The sequence below is a fragment of the Lathyrus oleraceus genome, chromosome 5 (genome assembly GCF_024323335.1).
Source record: "Lathyrus oleraceus cultivar Zhongwan6 chromosome 5, CAAS_Psat_ZW6_1.0, whole genome shotgun sequence".
Classification (NCBI taxonomy): domain Eukaryota; kingdom Viridiplantae; phylum Streptophyta; class Magnoliopsida; order Fabales; family Fabaceae; genus Lathyrus; species Lathyrus oleraceus.
Window position 1 is genome coordinate 63,145,220 of NC_066583.1, and position 24,036 is coordinate 63,169,255.

The window sequence follows — 24,036 nt, forward strand, 5'->3', positions numbered from 1 at the left end:
GGAAAAGCTATCCTAGCTCCAACACGATCCAGAAGCAAGAATCCTTAAATCACCATTGATGAGCACCACATGAACAGTCACGATCCTTGATGTTTATGGCAATGGCTTGGCAAAACAGATCTTCACCATCACATGTAGAGCACTGTAAGACCCCAATTTTGGCCCTAAGATCCCTCATGGCCCATATCATCTCATATCATGGCTTCAAGGATCATTGCATACCCTAGCTTCCCTCCTAGTGGGTGGGCTACCTTGTGAGTGTGAGTCTTGATCACCAAGCATGTATTGCATTTGTATGTCATTGCTTTTCATATGTTTACTAACCAAAAGTACAAAAATATTGTCGTCTAACCATGTTGCTTGCAGCTGAAGCAATCATCAGTCAAGCAGTTAAATCAGGCCTTGAGCAATACATGGTGACCATTCTTGAAGAATTTGGACACCATGATCATTCATTAAGAGTTCATATAGCTTGTGATATCATTTGGAATCAAGATCTCATGTGAAAGAGGCTTGGAATTCATCAGAACTTGGCCCAGTCGACCAACAGTCAACAAAAGTCAACTGTGGTCAACTGTGGATTTAATCGGTGATTTGATGATTGGAAATGGTTGAAAAGATCTCATTCATGTATATATAAACTTCATTTGGCATTTCAAAGACCAAGGTTGAAGGAATTGAGGTCAGACAGAAAGTTTCCCAAAATGGCAAGTGGACCTGTATTTTCAGCTGCCCAAAATGGAAAGTTTTTGACCTCAAAAACAGAAGTCCAAGGAAGCTTCAAATGAAAAATTGTTCAACATGACAGATGTAGATCTTGTTCTCACCTTTCCAAAAAGTCCAAGAACTTGAAAATCCAATGTACGGTTTGCAAGATATGGCTCCGTGAATTTCAGAAAAGTCCCGTAATCGGGAGGGCATAACTTCCACATGGATTGTCCAAATTGCAAGTTCTTTATATGCACAAACTCCATTTAATATGTACTTTCATGGTGCATAATTGGATTTTTCCAAAAGTGCTCAATGCAAAAGGTCAAATTTCAACTGGACTGTTAAATGAACCAGGGGCAAAATCGTCCAACTTGTGAAATAATTGGAATTTTTGAGTGGGGATTTTTGCAACACCTCACAAATGGCATTTGAAATTTGTTGGAATATTCACAACATGCCTAGGCCTTGCGGTTTGAGAATTGGATTTGAAAATGAATTGGAAAAATGGACACATAAGCCATCACATGGTGAAATTGGAAAATATTGGGAATTTGAAAATAAGGCCTATACCAACAGCTCCCAAATGATATTTGTGGTTTGCTCAAAGTGTTAATTTGCTGTTAAGAAGCTTCTAATGATCAAGAGCCTAAAAATCCAAAATTGCACATATAAGCTTCATTCACTAATCACAATTTTTTTGCTTAATTATGATTATGCTTGGATTAGTGTTTTCATATATAAGCTAAATCCATAACAGAAAGAAAGGGTTAATTTTTTTTTCACAAATCACAATTCAGAAATCAAAAAGCAAAAGCTCAAATTCTCTCATTTTTCCATTTTTTTCACCAAGAATCTTTTGCATTAATTCACCAATTCCTATCAATCTTTGTGGATTTTCTTGGTTGATTTATGATCTGCAGGTGAAATTGAGCTACTGTTGAGCAAGATAGAGGCGAAATTGGAGCCAATTCGTGACTGTTACACAGTATTTTCTTCCATGGCAGTTAACAAGACCGATGGATTCGAGCGTGCTGGAGCTCAACAAACCGTTCCATGCGCCTCCTGAACCGATATCCTGCATCTGTTCTTGCAATTCGAAGCTCGACACGCACCAAATCCGTCACTGTCATCAAGAAGGTGAAAACTCGATCGTCGCCATTTGTTAAATTGTGATAGGGATATTGTAGAACATTCATTGTAGATTGCGTATCAGTTTGTAGATTGAATTTCCATTGCGAATTGCGTGAGTTATTGTAGATTGAAGTTTAGATGCGTTTTCTTATTTTGTTCGATTCGCTTCATGCTTGAATTGCTGGATGAAATCGCCACCGTATTCATGCTCCTGAGATCACGACGGTTCCAACGGTATGCGGTTCGTGCGATTTGGTCAAGAAATGAGGAAAACCGAATTCGCCGGCGATGAGAAGTACGAGCTGTGCGAGGAAGATGATAGAAAATCTGGAAATTCATGTTTAGATCCTGTGTTCCTGCATTTGCCTTTCGAATCTTGTTTTTGAACGCCAGAGCCACTAGGAGATTGCCACCTCATCTAAGTCACACGGCACCGTTTTTGGCTGGGATTTAAGTATTACAGTGTTGCCACTCAGTTACATTTAATGAATTAAATTCATATAAATCCAAATAATTATTAAATAAATATTTAGAAACCTTCAAAAATTCATAGAATCATCAATTTTAATCCAAAAAATTCAAGGATTTTTTTGTTGATCATCTTTTTTTCTCTATTTTTTTATAGAATAAAAAATAAATTGTTGCTTGGAAAAAATGTAAATGGACCTAGAGATATTTCAATGTGTACATATTTTCATACATGTTGCCATTTTAATTATATAAACTACATGCTATATCCAAATTAATTGAAAATTGAGACATTGATTCTTGACATCCTTCTGGATTTTTTGACATAGATTTCATAATTTTTGAGTCTATGGTTTATTATATGTGAATTATTGAATTTGGATGTGTAAATATGTGACATAGTTTGATAGGCTATATTCCCCTAATTGTTTACCATGCTTCCCTCTGGCCAATGGCCTTGAATTTTTGCATGAAGCTTGTTTAATATGTTAACATCCCCTGTGAATTTTTGTGGATTTTTACAATCCATTTTCGATTTGATTCATATTTTTCCTTGCTGCCTATCATTTTTGAACTTAGCTTGTGACACATTTTTTAGCATGTTGCCAAATGCACATACTTAGTCTAATGACCGTGAAAATTGATGACATAGTTCCTAACACATTAATGTAGCATTTAGCTTTGGTCCCATGCATTTTTAATGGACCATTACTGTTTACCATTAGATTGAAGTGGATGCATAAATTTGGACTTCATTTGATGTTGTTTTTGCATGCTTTGTCATGTTGATTTAATTCCTATTGTTCTACTAGTCCAAATGACTTGAAAATTAACATGTGGCTTGCTGAATGTCTTCTGGTTAGAACATAATTTTTGTGGATTTTTTGGTGCCATTTTGGCATTTATTTGAATGTGATCTTGCTGGTTGTTTGTATGAGACTCCACATTGCATCTTTTACCTTCCATGTTGCATAAATAGAAATAGGAGCATAGTTTGAATATGGGACCAATTGGGATCCCTTTGTTATTGATATTACTTGAATTTGATCATGAATTGGTTGCTGTTTTAGGATTTTTCCATCTTTTTGACCCTAGGCTAGTCCTAGTGGTCATGTTACTTACATTTGAAGTTAATTGTGCCTTTTCAGGTTAAGGAGTTAATGATTAAGGAATTTGCTCCACATTATGGATTGTGTTACTTGACACATATGACTAATGTATTTGTTTTGTAGGATGTTTGGTTCATGTGAGCCTTGTGCTATGCACATCATCATTTGTATAATTGTACTTTGTTAATTGATTCTTATGTTGTTATCTGTTTATGAATGGGATGCTGATTTTATTGGATTGTTTCCAGGTACCCTTTAGTCGCTCAGTTCTCTTAAGAACTTGCTTTGCTTTGCTTAAATAGCAACTTGCATTGAGGTATAGAACCTTCTTCTTCATGTAGTCTGGAGACCCGGCCCGTTATTTGGCCGGGCAAATTGTCTGAAGTCCTCCTTAAGAGGCATTGATTGTGTATGTTTATATTTGTCCCAAGCAGGAAAAGTCCTCATTTGAGGCAATTGGTGGAAGGTAGAGATAAATAGCCTATCTCCCACTATTCTGTGAGTCTTCTCCTTGCTCCCATTACATGGTTGTAGCATCGAGATCCAAACCCAAGATCTATCGAGTCTAATCGGGGAAAGAGTTCCATCTTTCTGAACTCCCCCACATTCTTATATTTACATGCTCTCTCGGACATGAGATAGAAGCAATGAGGCACACCCCTCATATCCTTTCATCCGCTTCACCTGAGCCCCTCAATGGCCAGGTTAAGAGCGACACTTACCTCTTACAGTGGACTTTCATAGTCAAACCCTTTTGCTTGAGCCTCATGAATGGTTATAGCGTGTGCTACTTGAATTTATGTGATTGATTACTTGATTCATTTATACATGATTACTTGATTGCCATGGTGCATTTACTATCATTGATTGCCATTGTGCATTTTACCTTCGATTGCCATTAGTGCATGTTCATGTCATTTGTCCTTGTGACATTGTTTGCTTACCCATTGAGGAACCAGTTATAAGTCCCTGTAAGGTGGCATCTGTTCCCATGACATGGAAGGGGTAGAGTGTAAGACCTCATTGGTCACTCATACCCATTGCCTTGAGCATTGTTGTTGTATGTGAGGATTCATTGTAAGTCCCTGTGATGTGGCATCTGTATTCCTAGGATCATACTGTGGAGGTTAACATAAGTCCAGATGGATTGGCAGTTGATTTCCCTGTTTTGTTTTTTTGTTTTGTTCTGATGGAGATTAGTGTAAGTCCATAGAGTGGCTTCTGATATCCTTGCTTGTTTTAGGAGACAGGTATAAGACCATTGAGTGGCATCCAGTATCCGCTTTTATTTACTTTCATCTGTTACCATGTTCAGATTATTGCTCATTGCTTATTCCAAAGGACGCACTTGAGTCATCTTCTATATGACTTCAAGAGGCGAACCGCTTAAGAAGTTTTACATTCCACCATTATCCATTCATCCCATTGTGTCCTACCTTTTCACACATGTTTTAAAAACTTGAAATAAATGTTGTGCAAACATTCTCACCTCTTTCCAAATTAGAAACTTGGACCTTAAGTCCATGATTTTTCCAAACTTCATTTTTGTAAATACTTCATTTTGAATTGACTTTAATCATACTTTGACTTTTTGTAAATAATCCAAATAACTTCACCCATTCAAGTGATTTTGTGGCTTTGTCCAGTTTGTTAAGTTTTCATACATTAGCTATAGGTTTGATTTACCCTAGTTGGTTGATATTAATCTCACCTATTTGTCCTTAGTAGATGAATTGTAAGTCTTCCTTGCCTATTATAGGGTTAACCCCTCTCTGGCAAGTGGAAGCTTTTCTCACATGGTGGACGTGTTGTTTCTTAAGGTTGAGTTTTCTCCCGTGGGTAACGTAAGACCTTTAAGCTTGTGTTTTAAAATTGAATCAACTAACTTTTGGAAGTTTTTAGCCGAACTACGGCGTTTTGATCCTTACCTTTGATGGAAGGTACGTAGGCAGCGGGTTCATCCGTTCAAACCCAATAATTAATTTGTACATTCTTTTCTCATCATCCCAATCATGTTTGCACGATGTTTATGTCATGACAAATAATAATTTTCAAACAACAAAGTGTGAAAAGGGCTCCCTAGGAGTACCTAGGACGCATTGGGTGCCTAACACCTTCCCATTGCGTAATTTACCCCTTACCCCGATCTCTGATCTTTTTCATTAGTTTTCTACGTGTAAAACTTCTTAGGTTTTTGTTCGCTTTTTAACCAGTCCTTAGGATAAATAAAAGTGCGGTGGCGACTCTATGTTTATTGTATACTTTGCTTATGATTTAATCAATAGATCATATAGTAACGAATACACCGCTACAGAAAAGTGGCGACTCTGCTGGGGAGAACAAGTCCTTGGTGGTATTGCCAACTTTTCACCATTGTTATGTGATATATTATTATTTGTTATTTGACATATTTTTGTACAATTTGGGATAACTGTATTGATTGTGATGTTTGAATTGCTTGATATACAAATGCTGTTTGCTTTGGTGATCTCTGTGAGATGAGTTCTATACCCGAACTCGAGTGCACTCTAGGATAGGAGAATGGCGTAGTCTTGTCGACTGGTGTGGAGTAGTCCTTAGCCAGTTGACTTGCGAGTCCATTCACTTGGTGGAGGTCATGTTGGATTGATAATGTCACACAAGTTATTTGTGGTTAGGCATTATTCTTTCAATCATGTGCCTTAGAAGCCAAGGACCTTAGTTTACCAAACCCATCTTGGCCTATTTTTAGGACGTAGTGCGGAGGTCGTTCAGATGTAAGATCTGATGCGATTGTCACGCGATACTACACTCATAAGAGTTTCTCTTGAGAATATTCTTGGAATACGAGTATTCGTTCCTCCGATAATATTCGAAAGATGGAACGATGATTACGGGAACCTCTGATAGAACATGTCTGGCAGGTTTAAACCCTAGTACACTCCCTTTGGGTGGTTCTTAACCGAGACTCCATGCTCGTGACTCTCAGCAAACCCGTGATTCGTGGTTGAGTCGTTCAAACATCGTTAATATCAATGGATCCCGGATCAGGTGTAAAACCTAAAATCCACCAAAGCGGCTGGTTGATATTAAGGATGTTTGAGCCGGTTCATGTACCGTTAATATCAATGGAACTTGGGTATTGATAAGGTGTAAAACCTAAATCTACCAAAATGGATGATTGATATTAGGGGATACAAAGAGCTTTCCCACGACCTTTGTTTGGTGTGCTTTGCTTGATCCTTGAGTGTGATTGTTGCACTCATACATTCATGCCTTCATCTGCATCCATATCATCAGAAAAAAGAAAATTTTCAAGGAACCCAAAGGAGTTTATTTGCAAAAATTTTCAAACATGAAAAAACCAGGAAAATTTTTTCACCTGATGTATCTGATGAGATATTCTCATATATGATCAAAATGCTTACATATTTCAAAGTTTGCAAATAAAACCCCTGAGTTCCTTTGAAATAAAAAACAAGCGTATGCATAAACACTTCATGCATCATTTGCATAAGCGGGTGTTTTGGTTCCAGTCTCCCGTCCTGTGGTCTGACCCTGCGATCTTCATTTATTTTGGAGACGCACCTCGCCGGTATTATACCAGAGCCGATTCTTCGAGATTCATGGATCATCTTGAGCAAGAGAATTGTGAACTCGAGGAGGATTTTGCCAGACTAAGTACTGTTGATGGATTTATTCCTGGTTAACCGATCCCGGGCTGGCGTTGGCTATTGTTCTGGGGCATATCATGATCAGCCTGAAGAGGAAGCTGCTGCTATCATTGAAGAGGATGCAGAGGATATGAGCAATCTTGTTATTCCTGGTGGTGTCTGCCACAATTGGGTCGCTGTGGATGTTCCTACAGTTATCCATAGATCAGAGTAAATATGCTCACTTTGTTTAAAACCCTTCTCCCATGCCAAAAGGAGAAGTGATGACATTGTTGGCAGCATTTAATACAATGATGTTTTCATTCAATTATTGCATTGTTAAACATTTGTTTTTCCTTTGTTTTCACTTTTTGCTTTTGCATGAAATCAGTGATCACAAAAAACCTGAAAAACAAGAAAACAACTTTTTCATCTGCATAAATGATTTGCTTGTTTAAATACAAAAGCTTTTATTATCCAAAATCATTATGCAGGGATTTCTAAACCCATTGAACATGATGATCCAACGCCATCTCCCAAATTTGAATTCCTTGTATTCGAGGCAGAGGAAGATGATGTTGAAGGGGGATTCCTGATGAGATTACCCGAACACTTGAGCAATGAAAAGCAGATCATTCAGCTGCGTCTCAAGAACCCAGCAACAGTCAGACTGGGGCATTACAAATGTAATGTAAAAAAAAAAAAAAAAAAAAAAAAAAAAAAAAAAAAAGAGAAGAGGGTAAAAAAAAAAATCAAAGTAAAAGCAAAAATCAGGAAAAATTTTTCAAATAGAAAAAAAAAAAGAGAAGAAGCCTGATACCCTCAAAGTCCCTAGTTGACTGATGCTGAATGGATTCAAGAGTCGTTATGACCAACTGAATTTGATTGAAGAGAAGAGATTAACTGCCATGTGTCATGGTCAGTTATATCAGCAGAGAATGAAGAAAGCATTTGATAAGAAGGTCAAGCCTCGTGTGTTCCGAGAAGGTGACCTCGTGCTCAAGAAAGTTTTGTCTTTCGCGCCCGATTCCAGGGGCAAGTGGACTCCAAACTACGAGGGTCCATATGTTGTTAAGAGAGCCTTTTCAGGCGGTGCTTTGATGCTTACAACAATGGATGGGGAGGATTTCACTCGTCCTGTGAATTCAGATGCAGTTAAGAGATACTTTGCCTAGAAAAAAAAAAGTATATGCAAATGAAAAACAGAATAATTCGCTAAGTTGAAAACCCGAAAGGGCGGCTTAGGCAAAAATGAGCGTCTCGGTGGAAAACCCGCAAGGGTAATCTAGGCAAAAGTTAGAGACTTGATAAAAAGGCATATTTGCATCCTGCTAGATTGAGTACCTCACTCTGGGGCAATCTAGGCAAGAATTAGGGATCAGGCAAGTAACTGCATCCTGACAAGACTTTCTGTTTCACCAGCCGTCTTTTCGTCAGAAGATTCTCAATTCGTCGTCGACTGAAGCTTCGGATACATCGAGATTCAAATTGGTAGAGAAAGGACCATTATGTTCAATGTAGCCCTCTTCCAATATATATCACTGATTTCAAATTTGTACAGATCTATGGAGTCTTGCCATTCGCAGACTACCATTCCATCAAATAAATTTGAGCTTTTATCCAATTATTTGCACTCTTATTTGTTTCAATTCAACAGATGTTTTGCATGTTTTAATTGATAAAAATATCATTGTTTTAAAAACGAATTTTTTCAAAATTTATTGTTTTAAACAAAGTGAACATTCACAAATGATAAAAGGATACTCAAAGAAATTCTCAGTGCTCTCCCAAGGGTGGCATGGCTTCCAACAGGTAAGACATTTGTTCATACTCCTGGTTTGGTTTGTATCCTTCTTCTCCAGATTTTGTTGTTGGGGTTGTCCCCCAAGCAGAGATTTGGTTGTTGGGGTTGTTCCCTAAGCAGAGCTTCTGTGGATTTTGACTCCCCGAAGCAGAAATGTGAATTGAAGACTCAGTCTGTTCTCCAGCAGTAGCCTCTCCCCGGCTTGATTGCTCAGGTGTTCAGAGAACTTGTGGTTAGTGGGTTGATATCCCCGTGTCCCGTATTTCTCCCCAAGTGAGTTGCCAGCATAATTGCAAGTCGAGTTGTTGGTGGGGTTATTCCCCAAGCAGAGTGTTGTTGAAGACTCAGTTTTCTCCAGCAGCAGTTTTCCCCAGTATGGATGCTTTCCTTGTGGAAGATTCGGCGGTTGATGGTTTGTCACCTTGGTGCCTCGTCACTTTCTCCAGTGGATCGCTATCCCCAGACTTTATTTGTCTCCTTGGCGAGTAGAACAGTTATTGATATCCCCATTGCAGTCGCGAGCAGAGTTGTTGTCACTCTCCCCAGCGCAGTTGCCAGCGGATTTATCTGTTTTCTCAGCACAGTCGCTTTCCTTTTGGAAGACTCGGTAAGGCAGTGGTTTGATACCCGGTACTTTACCTTTTCCCCGGCAAAGTCGTCAGTAGAGTTGTTTACTTTCTCTCTATCAGAAGGGTTGTTATTCTCAGCAGAGCAGGATTTATTTTCCTACTCAGTGGTTGATTGGGTTGATATCCCAGTATTTTCATCCATCTTTCTCCAGCACTCGTCTGCAGAGCGGTTGTTGTGGCATTATTGCCTGTTGAACCTCTTTCAATCCCCGGTATGGTCGGTTGATAGCTCCGTCATCCAGAGATTGTATTGATTTCTTGATCACTTTTCGATCCTCAGTAGAGCGGCTTTTGTATTGCGGAGTTTACTGATGTGATCCATCAGATGTGTGTTCGCCCCGAGTAGAGTGGTTTGGTGCAGAATCTACTTGTTTGGTGCTTTCCTTCCTCAGTGGGTTGTTCCCCAAGAGAGTAGTTGATGATATCCCCAGTAGAGTTGCTTGTGCAGCCAAACTCTATCCGGGTGACCTTTGCTCCCTCAGTGGGTTGTTCCCCAATGGAGTTATGTTGGATCCATTTCCATAGCAGTGTTTGCTAGGATCCCCTGCAGGACTTTGAGATTTTCTCTTGTTCCCCGACAGATTTGTCTTTGTGGCTCTTTGCCTGTTGTGACTTTCTGTGCCCTAGTTGGGATGATCGCTGATCCATTGCTCAGAGATTTGGTATTCCCCAGATATCCCTGATTCTTTTGCTTCTGCTTTCCAGCAGTACCCGCAGATCTTTGCTTTATAACATATAGATCTCCAGCAGAATTGGCTTTCCAGTTGGTTTTCCCTTGGAAGTATAATACCGGACGTTTGATTCCTGGACCTGTTGTGTTAGAAATGTCTGTTTTGTCAGCATTCATCAAACATAAATCACGCATATTCATGCATACTCATAAAACATTCAGATATTCATGTTGCATTTTTGCCATATATCCTTTGTTTATTATTCCCTGCTATGGTGATATAGATCTTTATAGATCTTCCTAAGCAGATGTCGGGTGTTAAATCTCTCCATGTAGAGTCAGCCCCATAAGCAGAAAGTGTCTGTCTTTCCTTCTGCAGTTCCCCACTGAGATATACCCTCGTGGATGATGGTTTCTTCCGTTTCCTCCCAACACATATATTGGGATGGAGGTTCCTATTTGAGTTATATCCTCATTAGGACGTGTCTTGATTTAGTCTGTCTTTTCGGATCTTTCCTGAATTGACATTTGTCGGCTGTTCCTTGTGCTGCCCTGTGGTGATTTTTATCCCCAGCGGAGTTTCGGGCCTCTACCCTTATACCGGTAGTTGTAAGTCCTATTGTTCCCTGTCCTCTTGGCGGAATTTATGGTTATGTACCTTTCATTCCTCCGCAAGAGTCGATTTCGGCCTCTACCCTTGTACCGGTAGTTGTAAGTCTTATCTTTCCTGGCTTTCTTGGCAGAACTTGTGGTTATATACCTTTTAATCCCCAGCCAGAGTTGTTGGTTTTCTACCTGATAGTCGGTAGTCGTAAATCCTAATTCCTTACTCTCCAACAGAGTCTGTGGTTTGTTATAAACCTCATTTTTGGTTTCTCGTGCGGATTCGTGATTTATTCTATCCCCACGCAGAGTTTTGGTTTTCTACCCCGTATTCGGTAGATGTAAACCCTAATTTGTGGTTATTCCCACCAGAGTATGGCTTCTACCCCGTATTCGGTAGTTGTGAGTCCTATCTCTTTTCCCCTAGCAGTGGTAACCTTCGTGGTTCGATCTGTTTGTTGGTGAATTCTTCTGTTGTTGTGGTTTTATTCCCTAACAGTAGTCGGTATCTCCCTGCGGTGATTTGTATCCCCAGTGGAGTTTGTGGTCTTCTACCCCGTATTCGGTAGTTGTAAATCCTATATCGCTGTGATTTTTTCCCTCCAGCGGAGTTGTATCTTATGATGCATGTGGATGATTGCCGGTTGCTAGCAATCTTATCCTCAGCTGAGTCTTTGGTTTCTTACCCATTAGTCGGTATTGTTAAACCCCTTGTTTTCTCAGCCAGATTTTGGTCTTCTGCCCCGTGTTCGGTAGATGTAAACCCTAATCTCTTCGTGGTTATCTTCATTCGATATTCGATGTCGATATTCCCCCTGCTTTTGGGTAGTTGCTCTTGAGTAAGCACTTGTATTCCCAGCAGTCTCCTGGGTCATTGCCGGATGCTTGCAATGTTATCCTTTTTGAAGTCGCCAGTGGGTCTTTTCACCGTTTGCTAGTGATTCGTTCCCCGGATCATTGATTGTTTATCAATGTATTCCTTGCTTTTGTGGATAATTGCCGGATGCTTGCAATTAATCCCCAGTGAGTCTTTCATTTACCCTTTTGTTGGTAATGTTGTTACTCCCTTTGATTGGTCATCATTATATGCCTGTTTGGTATCCCGATGCCTTTCGTTTCGGACGATTTATCCTTTATTAACCCTTATACCAGTTGTGGATAATCTTCCATGCGAGTATACTATCCACGTTCTGACGGTAATGGATAATATATCTCATGCACTCTTCAGTTGAAGCCTTTTGTGTTTCCCTGGTCGAGTAAGATTCGTTATTTCCCTTTGCGGAGTCGAATATTTCTGTGTTTCGGATAATTGCCGGATGCTTGCAATTTATCCTTTGAGTTGTCTTTCGTTTACCCGGATGCTTGGTATCGATTGTCTCTCTTTTTTGGTTAGTCACCTATTATATACTTCGGTATCTCTGGTGTCTTTTCCTTTCGAGTATATTGTTCACGGTTTGCCGGTAATGAATAATATGTCTCATGCGCTCTTTAGTTGGAATCCTTTGTTGATTTTCCCCAGCTGAGCAAGATTCGTATTCTTTGTAGAATCGAATATTCATCCTTTAACCTGTTCGCGTTTCGGATGTGTGTTTTGGCATATATACCAATTCACGTTTTCGGTAGATCACCTATTATATACTTCGGTATCTCTGGTGTTTCTTACCATGCGAGTTTATTATCTACGTTCTGACGGTAATAGATAATATGTCTCATGCGAGTATCTTATCCACGGTCTGCCGGTAATGGATATTATATCTCATGCACTCTTTGGGGTTGTGTCCCCAGTTGAGTAAGATTCGTTTTCCTGTTGTGGATTCGAATATCCATCCTGTAAGTCGATTTTTCTTTTTCAAGCCCTCCTTTCGGATGATGAGTGTCTTGGCATATATACCAATTCACGTTTTCGGTCGGTCACCTATTATATACCTCGGTATCCCTGGTGTCCCTTCCTTTCTACTCCCTATTATGACTTTGGTCACTTGTGGAGTCAGATTTTCCTGAGTATTATACCTTTGTTGGTCTTTCTCAGATGTTGGTTGATTGATATCTCTCACCCTTATACCGGTCTTAGATATTCATTCTTCCTGAGTTTGTTACCCTTATACCGGTAACACCTCACTTTTTGTTGCTTTTTCCCAGGAGAGTCTCTTTGTTAGACAGTCCCCTGCGGAGTTCCTTTGGTGATTTTTACCCTTGCTATGTGGGCGTTTCCCCCAATATATGCATTTCCCGGCAGGGAGGTTCTATGTGAATCTTTTCCTGGTCCGAGTCCGGATTTTTATCCGAAGTATCCTTTATGGATAATTTGAGTCAGCTTATGTCTTTCCAATGGATTTATTTTCCTCAGGAATTCTTTATTCCTCGGTGTGAGTCCTTTGCTACCCCAGCAAGTTCTCCATTCCGATGTCTGTTATCCCCAATCGGAGTCGTGCCTAGTTCACGCTATGTCAGTTTTATTTTCCTTAATCAAAGTCGTGTCCTGCTCACGCATTTTTTCTTACTATCCCCTAAAAGAGTCCCAATGAGAGTCTTATTAGAGTCTCTGTTCCTGGTGAGTGAATTACTCCGATGGATCGTCTTTTCTTCTGTGCGAATCATATATTCCCCACAGAATTTGTTTTTGCATGCATACATCTGCATCATGAGGTCTCTTAGGGACCAAAATTCGTCTCATTACTATTATTTAAGCCCATTCTATCACGTCGAAATGAAGATCTCTAAACTTCTTTTCTCCGGATAGAATGACCTTAAATAGGGGCATCTGTAAGACCCCAATTTTGGCCCTAAGATCCCTCATGGCCCATATCATCTCATATCATGGCTTCAAGGATCATTGCATACCCTAGCTTCCCTCCTAGTGGGTGGGCTACCTTGTGAGTGTGAGTCTTGATCACCAAGCATGTATTGCATTTGTATGTCATTGCTTTTCATATGTTTACTAACCAAAAGTACAAAAATATTGTCGTCTAACCATGTTGCTTGCAGCTGAAGCAATCATCAGTCAAGCAGTTAAATCAGGCCTTGAGCAATACATGGTGACCATTCTTGAAGAATTTGGACACCATGATCATTCATTAAGAGTTCATATAGCTTGTGATATCATTTGGAATCAAGATCTCATGTGAAAGAGGCTTGGAATTCATCAGAACTTGGCCCAGTCGACCAACAGTCAACAAAAGTCAACTGTGGTCAACTGTGGATTTAATCGGTGATTTGATGATTGGAAATGGTTGAAAAGATCTCATTCATGTATATATAAACTTCATTTGGCATTTCAAAGACCAAGGTTGAAGGAATTGAGGTCAGACAGAAAGTTTCCCAAAATGGCAAGTGGACCTGTATTTTCAGCTGCCCAAAATGGAAAGTTTTTGACCTCAAAAACAGAAGTCCAAGGAAGCTTCAAATGAAAAATTGTTCAACATGACAGATGTAGATCTTGTTCTCACCTTTCCAAAAAGTCCAAGAACTTGAAAATCCAATGTACGGTTTGCAAGATATGGCTCCGTGAATTTCAGAAAAGTCCCGTAATCGGGAGGGCATAACTTCCACATGGATTGTCCAAATTGCAAGTTCTTTATATGCACAAACTCCATTTAATATGTACTTTCATGGTGCATAATTGGATTTTTCCAAAAGTGCTCAATGCAAAAGGTCAAATTTCAACTGGACTGTTAAATGAACCAGGGGCAAAATCGTCCAACTTGTGAAATAATTGGAATTTTTGAGTGGGGATTTTTGCAACACCTCACAAATGGCATTTGAAATTTGTTGGAATATTCACAACATGCCTAGGCCTTGCGGTTTGAGAATTGGATTTGAAAATGAATTGGAAAAATGGACACATAAGCCATCACATGGTGAAATTGGAAAATATTGGGAATTTGAAAATAAGGCCTATACCAACAGCTCCCAAATGATATTTGTGGTTTGCTCAAAGTGTTAATTTGCTGTTAAGAAGCTTCTAATGATCAAGAGCCTAAAAATCCAAAATTGCACATATAAGCTTCATTCACTAATCACAATTTTTTTGCTTAATTATGATTATGCTTGGATTAGTGTTTTCATATATAAGCTAAATCCATAACAGAAAGAAAGGGTTAATTTTTTTTTCACAAATCACAATTCAGAAATCAAAAAGCAAAAGCTCAAATTCTCTCATTTTTCCATTTTTTTCACCAAGAATCTTTTGCATTAATTCACCAATTCCTATCAATCTTTGTGGATTTTCTTGGTTGATTTATGATCTGCAGGTGAAATTGAGCTACTGTTGAGCAAGATAGAGGCGAAATTGGAGCCAATTCGTGACTGTTACACAGTATTTTCTTCCATGGCAGTTAACAAGACCGATGGATTCGAGCGTGCTGGAGCTCAACAAACCGTTCCATGCGCCTCCTGAACCGATATCCTGCATCTGTTCTTGCAATTCGAAGCTCGACACGCACCAAATCCGTCACTGTCATCAAGAAGGTGAAAACTCGATCGTCGCCATTTGTTAAATTGTGATAGGGATATTGTAGAACATTCATTGTAGATTGCGTATCAGTTTGTAGATTGAATTTCCATTGCGAATTGCGTGAGTTATTGTAGATTGAAGTTTAGATGCGTTTTCTTATTTTGTTCGATTCGCTTCATGCTTGAATTGCTGGATGAAATCGCCACCGTATTCATGCTCCTGAGATCACGACGGTTCCAACGGTATGCGGTTCGTGCGATTTGGTCAAGAAATGAGGAAAACCGAATTCGCCGGCGATGAGAAGTACGAGCTGTGCGAGGAAGATGATAGAAAATCTGGAAATTCATGTTTAGATCCTGTGTTCCTGCATTTGCCTTTCGAATCTTGTTTTTGAACGCCAGAGCCACTAGGAGATTGCCACCTCATCTAAGTCACACGGCACCGTTTTTGGCTGGGATTTAAGTATTACAGTGTTGCCACTCAGTTACATTTAATGAATTAAATTCATATAAATCCAAATAATTATTAAATAAATATTTAGAAACCTTCAAAAATTCATAGAATCATCAATTTTAATCCAAAAAATTCAAGGATTTTTTTGTTGATCATCTTTTTTTCTCTATTTTTTTATAGAATAAAAAATAAATTGTTGCTTGGAAAAAATGTAAATGGACCTAGAGATATTTCAATGTGTACATATTTTCATACATGTTGCCATTTTAATTATATAAACTACATGCTATATCCAAATTAATTGAAAATTGAGACATTGATTCTTGACATCCTTCTGGATTTTTTGACATAGATTTCATAATTTTTGAGTCTATGGTTTATTATATGTGAATTATTGAATTTGGATGTGTAAATATGTGACATAGTTTGATAGGCTATATTCCCCTAATTGTTTACCATGCTTCCCTCTGGCCAATGGCCTTGAATTTTTGCATGAAGCTTGTTTAATATGTTAACATCCCCTGTGAATTTTTGTGGATTTTTACAATCCATTTTCGATTTGATTCATATTTTTCCTTGCTGCCTATCATTTTTGAACTTAGCTTGTGACACATTTTTTAGCATGTTGCCAAATGCACATACTTAGTCTAATGACCGTGAAAATTGATGACATAGTTCCTAACACATTAATGTAGCATTTAGCTTTGGTCCCATGCATTTTTAATGGACCATTACTGTTTACCATTAGATTGAAGTGGATGCATAAATTTGGACTTCATTTGATGTTGTTTTTGCATGCTTTGTCATGTTGATTTAATTCCTATTGTTCTACTAGTCCAAATGACTTGAAAATTAACATGTGGCTTGCTGAATGTCTTCTGGTTAGAACATAATTTTTGTGGATTTTTTGGTGCCATTTTGGCATTTATTTGAATGTGATCTTGCTGGTTGTTTGTATGAGACTCCACATTGCATCTTTTACCTTCCATGTTGCATAAATAGAAATAGGAGCATAGTTTGAATATGGGACCAATTGGGATCCCTTTGTTATTGATATTACTTGAATTTGATCATGAATTGGTTGCTGTTTTAGGATTTTTCCATCTTTTTGACCCTAGGCTAGTCCTAGTGGTCATGTTACTTACATTTGAAGTTAATTGTGCCTTTTCAGGTTAAGGAGTTAATGATTAAGGAATTTGCTCCACATTATGGATTGTGTTACTTGACACATATGACTAATGTATTTGTTTTGTAGGATGTTTGGTTCATGTGAGCCTTGTGCTATGCACATCATCATTTGTATAATTGTACTTTGTTAATTGATTCTTATGTTGTTATCTGTTTATGAATGGGATGCTGATTTTATTGGATTGTTTCCAGGTACCCTTTAGTCGCTCAGTTCTCTTAAGAACTTGCTTTGCTTTGCTTAAATAGCAACTTGCATTGAGGTATAGAACCTTCTTCTTCATGTAGTCTGGAGACCCGGCCCGTTATTTGGCCGGGCAAATTGTCTGAAGTCCTCCTTAAGAGGCATTGATTGTGTATGTTTATATTTGTCCCAAGCAGGAAAAGTCCTCATTTGAGGCAATTGGTGGAAGGTAGAGATAAATAGCCTATCTCCCACTATTCTGTGAGTCTTCTCCTTGCTCCCATTACATGGTTGTAGCATCGAGATCCAAACCCAAGATCTATCGAGTCTAATCGGGGAAAGAGTTCCATCTTTCTGAACTCCCCCACATTCTTATATTTACATGCTCTCTCGGACATGAGATAGAAGCAATGAGGCACACCCCTCATATCCTTTCATCCGCTTCACCTGAGCCCCTCAATGGCCAGGTTAAGAGCGACACTTACCTCTTACAGTGGACTTTCATAGTCAAACCCTTTTGCTTGAGCCTCATGAATGGTTATAGCGTGTGCTACTTGAATTTATGTGATTGATTACTTGATTCATTTATACATGATTACTTGATTGCCATGGTGCATTTACTATCATTGATTGCCATTGTGCATTTTACCTTCGATTGCCATTAGTGCATGTTCATGTCATTTGTCCTTGTGACATTGTTTGCTTACCCATTGAGGAACCAGTTATAAGTCCCTGTAAGGTGGCATCTGTTCCCATGACATGGAAGGGGTAGAGTGTAAGACCTCATTGGTCACTCATACCCATTGCCTTGAGCATTGTTGTTGTATGTGAGGATTCATTGTAAGTCCCTGTGATGTGGCATCTGTATTCCTAGGATCATACTGTGGAGGTTAACATAAGTCCAGATGGATTGGCAGTTGATTTCCCTGTTTTGTTTTTTTGTTTTGTTCTGATGGAGATTAGTGTAAGTCCATAGAGTGGCTTCTGATATCCTTGCTTGTTTTAGGAGACAGGTATAAGACCATTGAGTGGCATCCAGTATCCGCTTTTATTTACTTTCATCTGTTACCATGTTCAGATTATTGCTCATTGCTTATTCCAAAGGACGCACTTGAGTCATCTTCTATATGACTTCAAGAGGCGAACCGCTTAAGAAGTTTTACATTCCACCATTATCCATTCATCCCATTGTGTCCTACCTTTTCACACATGTTTTAAAAACTTGAAATAAATGTTGTGCAAACATTCTCACCTCTTTCCAAATTAGAAACTTGGACCTTAAGTCCATGATTTTTCCAAACTTCATTTTTGTAAATACTTCATTTTGAATTGACTTTAATCATACTTTGACTTTTTGTAAATAATCCAAATAACTTCACCCATTCAAGTGATTTTGTGGCTTTGTCCAGTTTGTTAAGTTTTCATACATTAGCTATAGGTTTGATTTACCCTAGTTGGTTGATATTAATCTCACCTATTTGTCCTTAGTAGATGAATTGTAAGTCTTCCTTGCCTATTATAGGGTTAACCCCTCTCTGGCAAGTGGAAGCTTTTCTCACATGGTGGACGTGTTGTTTCTTAAGGTTGAGTTTTCTCCCGTGGGTAACGTAAGACCTTTAAGCTTGTGTTTTAAAATTGAATCAACTAACTTTTGGAAGTTTTTAGCCGAACTACGGCGTTTTGATCCTTACCTTTGATGGAAGGTACGTAGGCAGCGGGTTCATCCGTTCAAACCCAATAATTAATTTGTACATTCTTTTCTCATCATCCCAATCATGTTTGCACGATGTTTATGTCATGACAAATAATAATTTTCAAACAACAAAGTGTGAAAAGGGCTCCCTAGGAGTACCTAGGACGCATTGGGTGCCTAACACCTTCCCATTGCGTAATTTACCCCTTACCCCGATCTCTGATCTTTTTCATTAGTTTTCTACGTGTAAAACTTCTTAGGTTTTTGTTCGCTTTTTAACCAGTCCTTAGGATAAATAAAAGTGCGGTGGCGACTCTATGTTTATTGTATACTTTGCTTATGATTTAATCAATAGATCATATAGTAACGAATACACCGCTACAGAAAAGTAAGAATCCTTAAATCACCATTGATGAGCACCACATGAACAGTCACGATCCTTGATGTTTATGGCAATGGCTTGGCAAAACAGATCTTCACCATCACATGTAGAGCACGAATCAAAAAGAATTATGCAATTTGATGAAGAATTGGTGAAGTTTTGATCCAAAATGCTTGATGAAGTTCTTGAGAAATTGAGAGAAAATGGAGGGAAAGTTGGTTAGATTTCTTGGAATGTGCAATTGTAATTAACATTCTATTATGATTAACATCTTATACTCCACCTTAATCCACTTCCTTAATCACAATTACCAAAATTTGGAAAATTAGTGAAAATGCACTTTAGGTGAAAGTTCAAAAATGGCCTTGCCAAATATTGCACCATGACAGCTCATGACAGTTGGAACAAGTCACATTTTGCATTTGGAGAGTGTTGCAAAAAGTCCCATTTCAAAATTCCATGTATTTCTCAAATTGGACCATTTTGCCCTTGGATTTTAATTGTTGCACTTGAAAATTGACCTTTTTATGTGAAGACTTTTGGCAAAATGTGATGACGGATTATGAAAGTACACATCAAATGTGATTTGCTCAAAGAAAAACCATCCAATTTGGTCACTCCATGTGAAAGTTATGGCACTTTGATTTCGGGCATTTTTGGAAAATGAATGGACCATATCTTGCCAACCACATATGGGAATTTCAAGTTCTTGGATTTTTTGGAAAGGTGAGACCAAGATCTACAACTTTAATGTTGAACAAATTTTCATTTGAATCTTTTTTGGACACGTAATTTTGTGATGAAAAACTTTCCATTTTTGGAAACTTCCATTACAAGTCACTTTCCATTTTTGGCAATTTTTGCCTGACTTTATTTTCTTCATTCTCGAGCTTTGACATGTCAAATGAAGCTTGTTCCAACATGAATGAAGTGTATCCAACTCTCTCCCACCTCCAAATCCATAAAATCAAGCACAGTTGACCATAGTTGACTTTTCAACTGATAGATGAATCTGGCAATGCACTGATCAATCTGAGCCCCAATTCTCTGATGAAATGGCTCAATGGTGAAACCCTAGCCTCCACAAGCTCAATACAATCATGTGATGATCCCCATATCCATTATAGACCCCATCTCCTTGCTATGCCCTGCTTGGCCCAATGCAACTGATTAGGGTTGACCAGTGGTCAAAACCCTAATCTCAAGGTATATGATCAAACTCTTGAACCTCTTGGATGATATCAAGACCATGATGATGATGATGTATCATTTCCACCAAGATGAATCTCAATCTCCAAAAAACCCTAATTCATAGCCCAATCCTCAGATGGCTAATGATCAGTCAATAAAACCCTAGGCTTGCATCTCCACCTCTTATCTTCTGACCAAGACTCAGGAGGATGACTTGCACAATGTAACCACATGATATGCAATATGCAATGACTAATGACCTAAAAATGATATGCAATATGTTAAGCCAGTCCCAAAAGAGGAGGGCAAATTTTGAGGTGTTACAGCTGCCCCTATTCAATCCACTGTGAACCTGTCGATATGAACAGCCTCGGCTTTCAGATGATCAGGATGAAGAGTGATTGAATACCAAGAACAGACGAACAATTTGCACTCTGATGGGAAAATAATTAACAACGCCTGTCAGAATCGGCGAAGAACACAATCTTGAAAGAATCCGTCCGGTACGGAGAAAGGTCGGCCCGATCACCGAAACAACAACGTCAACCTGGATACCAAAATAAATGGTAACGCAGGGATAACCATGGCCTGAACACCACACATCCGCTGGGGATTATTATCTCTTTTTGATGCTTTTCTTGAACCCCGAAATTTTTCTGATAATTGCTCTCTTTTTTTTCATTTTCTTGAACCCCGAAATTTTCCCGCGCAAATGATCCCAGATCACTGTATTTGAACCCCGATACTGTTTGCCAAAATAATGAACCCCATTCTCCAGAAAACACCTCGTGTCTCCTTTTCTCCATTTGAACCCCAGTCGCCTGACAATAACTTGCGATCGCCATTTTGAACCCCGATCTCCAGAAAATGTCGCAACATTTCCCTTTCTCCGTTTGAACCCCGCTCTCCAGAAAATGCCTCAACATTTCCCCTTCTCCATTTGAACCCCGCTCTCCAGAAAATGCCTCAACATTTCCCCTTCTCCATTTGAACCCCGTTCTCCCATCTCTCGTGATAATTCCGCTGGCAACGTCGGAAATAACACCAAACACCCCTCTGAGGGAGACATATCAGAGGGTACACCTTCACAAAAGGAAGGTAACATGTGCATCTCTTCCTCAGAAGACACCCATAACGACTTCTGTTGGCATCCGCCAAAGTCTAAGGTGACACATGAACAGAAGATAATCCTAAGGACCTCATCCCGGATAAAACCTTCATCTCCAATCTCCAATCTCCATATGAACCCCAGAAAATGCCTCAACATTCCCTTTTCTCCATTTGAACCCCGAAATTTTTCCTTCGCGCCAGTGATCCCCGATCACCGCATTTGAACCCCGACATCTTGTTTCCTTGTGATAATTCCGCTGACAACGTCAGAAATAACACCAATCACCACCCTGAGGGCGACATATCAGAGGGTACACCTTCCACCAGACACTGACTGATGACTGGGAAGAAACTCGACGTTTACGTGACATCGAACGATGATGTTTACTGACACTAAAGAAAACTCGACCAGACACTTACTGATGACTGGGAGAAAACTCGACGTTTACAGGACATCGAACAATGATGTTGACAGGACATCGAACAATGATGTTGACAGGACATCGAACAATGATGTTGATAGGACATCAAACAATGATGTTTACAGGCATCAAACAATGATGTTTACAGGCATCAAACAATGATGTTTACAGGCATCAAACAATGATGTTTACAGGCATCAAACAAGGATGTTGACAGGACATCAAACAAGGATGTTGACAGGACATCAAACAATGATCGACCAGACATTAAACAATGACTGGGAAATAACTCGACGTTTACTGGACATCGAATGATGATGTTTACTGACACCAAAGAAAGCTTGACCAGACACTTACTGATGACTGGGAAATACTGTTGCTCCAAACTCACAATGCTGAACTCCTCGGAGTATCGTCTTCACTGTCCGGCAAAACCAAATCTCAAGCGGTAACCACGGCTCGAGTCGCGCTGATCGCGTAACATTTCCATCTCTGTCTGACGGAAAAGTCTCCTCCAGTATCGCACTACTGGGGAACACTGCTGACCCGACGTCATGACGCCAAACTCCTCAGAGTAACATCTTCACCTTCGGAAAAACCCAATCTCAAGCGGTAACCACGGCTTGAATCGCGCTGATCGCGTAACATTTCCGTCTCTATCCGACGGAAAAGTCGCCTCCAGTATCGCACTACTGGGGAACACTGTTGACTTGATGTCACGATGCTAAACTCCTCAGAGTAACATCTTCCAACTTCTGTCTCGCACGGCAGAAATCTCCTCCAGTATCGCACTACTGGGGAATATTGTTGATACTGTACCAAACTCCTCGGAGTAGCATCTTCACCTTTGGGCACAACCACTTCTCAAACGATGACCACGGCTTGAGACTAGCTTACGCTTGCAATGATGCATGACTTTTTCTGCGTAATGCTCCATAATTATGGAAATGCTACGCGATTTATTATTTTTCTATGCAACATGCTATGCTTACTCTACATGATGAATGCATAAAAAGTATCCCCCTCAAGGGACTCTTCTGGGGAGCTCAAGGCACTCTGCCGAAAGGAACTCGACAATACTCCGATCACCACCCTGCCGGGGAATAACACTACTGCTGGGAAAAGGTAACCCTTGCTAGGGAAAGAACCTCCTTTGCACCCAATCCGCTCGGGAAACTGCAGGGGATAAGAACCACCAACACTCTGTAGGGATACAACAGTCTTTGACTTGCTGGGGATATCAATCCCGACTCGGCTTGGAGAACCCTCACAAATACCTGATGACTTCACTTGGAAAATGCTCACAGATACTCTGCCGGGAAACAGCCACCTTCAGGCCTGGCGACTGGGGAAGCATCGATCTGACACCTACTGGGGATAACCATCATGACCCTGCTAGGGAAGCGAATGCCACTCCGCTGGGGACAACCCATGCAATCCATAGATAGAATCAACTCAGTTGGGGATATATTTCATTGAAACCCGCTCCACTCGGGGATAGCAACCTTCGGGCCTGACTGCTGAGGAAACACCGTTTTCAACCTGCCGGGGATAACCATCCTGACTCGGCTAGGGGAACCATAGACCTTGGATCTGCTGGGGAGTTAGTCCTCTAATTCTGCTTGGGGATATAGCTGGGGAAATGAGAAAAGTTGGTACAGAACACCCGTCGACTCATCGAACCATGGTATCCACCTCCCAATCTCGTATCGGCTTTCCACTTTTGAGAACTCTCAGCCTCGTCTGGACCTTTTCTGCTCCATCATCTTGTATTCCAAACTGCTCTGTGCTCGACGGAGAGCGAACTCCTGGGACTATAAAAACTTTTCAATCTTCCGACTTTGAAGAGTCTTCTTGATTAAAATCAAGGATCGTCGGACGTCTTAACGTATTCTCATCGCTTCTCTACCCATTCATCCGTCCCTGACTGGACCCTGCGAGGAATTTCTACAGACTTTCCAATCTTCCGATTTTGAAGAGTCTTCTTGATCAATTCCAAAGGTCGTCAGACGTCTCAACGTCTCTTCGCCGCTTCTCTACCCATTCATTCGTCCCTGATTGGACCCTGCGGGGATTTGTTTTCCAACAAGCTTCCACATCACGACCTGCCAGTGAGTGAAAATATCTAATAGCACCTGCAAAACAGATCGTTAGATAAAACCGTGCCCCAGGCGTGTCAAGATTTCAACACTTGGGTCACCCAACC

General features: G+C 39.8%; 1 long non-coding RNA gene across 1 annotated transcript; it reads left to right on the top strand.

Annotated features, from left to right (window-relative positions):
• Positions 1-971: 971 nt before the first annotated feature.
• Positions 972-7,379, top strand: LOC127085799 (uncharacterized). The gene is made up of 3 exons (XR_007789271.1): positions 972-1,848; positions 3,459-3,735; positions 6,981-7,379. It is a non-coding gene; the product is annotated as an uncharacterized LOC127085799 (long non-coding RNA).
• Positions 7,380-24,036: the final 16,657 nt, after the last annotated feature.